Here is a 1,339-nt window from a genome sequence, read left to right as displayed (position 1 = left end):
TATAACGTTATATGGTATTACGATATAACATATAACGTTATATGGTATTACGATAAAACATATAACGAAATGTGATATTACGTTATAACGTATAACGTTATATAGTATTATGATATAACGTATAACGTTATATAGTATTATGATATAACGTGTAACGTTATATAGTATTACGATATAACGTATAACGATATGTGGTATTACGTTATAACGTATAACGTTGTATAGTATTATGATATAACGCATAACGTTATATAGTATTATGATATAATGTGTAACGTTATATAGTATTATGATATAACGTATAACGTTATATAGTATTACGATATAACGTATAACATTATATGGTATTACGATATAACGTTTAACGTCATATGGTATTACGATATAACGTATAACGTTATATGGTATTACGATATAACGTATAACGATATGTGGTATTACGTTATAACGTATAACGTTGTATAGTATTATGATATAACGCATAACGATATATAGTATTATGATATAACGTGTAACGTTATATAGTATTACGATATAACGTATAACGATATGTGGTATTACGTTATAACGTATAACGTTGTACAGTATTATGATATAACGCATAACGTTATATAGTATTATGATATAATGTATAACGTTGTATAGTATTATGATATAACGCATAACGTTATATAGTATTATGATATAATGTATAACGTTATATAGTATTATGATATAACGTATAGCGTTATATAGTATTACGATATAACTTATAACATTATATGGAATTACGATATAACGTATAACGTCATATGGTATTACGATGTAACGTATAACGTTATATAGTATTATGATATATAGTATAACGTTAAATATTATTATGTTATAACATATAACGTTATATGGTATTACGATATAACATATAACGTTATATGGTATTACGATAAAACGTATAACGATATGTGGTATTACGTTATAACGTATAACGAAATATAGTATTATGATATAACGTATAACGTTATATAGTATTATGATATAACGTGTAACGTTATGTAGTATTACGATATAACGTATAACGCTATATGGTATTACGATATAACGTATAACGATATGTGGTATTACATTATAAAGTATAACATTAAGTAGTATTATGGTATAACGTATAACGTTATATGGTATTACGATATAACGTATAACGATATGTGGTATTACCTTGTAATCAATAATGTTATATGTTATTACGTTATAACGTATAACGTTATATAGTATTACGATATAACGCATAACATTATATGGTATTGCGATGTAACGTATACCGTTATATAGTATTATGATATATAGTATAGCGTTATATAGTAAT

This window comes from Bombus pyrosoma, unplaced genomic scaffold, assembly GCF_014825855.1.
Source record: "Bombus pyrosoma isolate SC7728 unplaced genomic scaffold, ASM1482585v1 HiC_scaffold_4719, whole genome shotgun sequence".
Lineage (NCBI taxonomy): Eukaryota > Metazoa > Arthropoda > Insecta > Hymenoptera > Apidae > Bombus > Bombus pyrosoma.
This window is presented reverse-complemented; position numbering follows the sequence as displayed.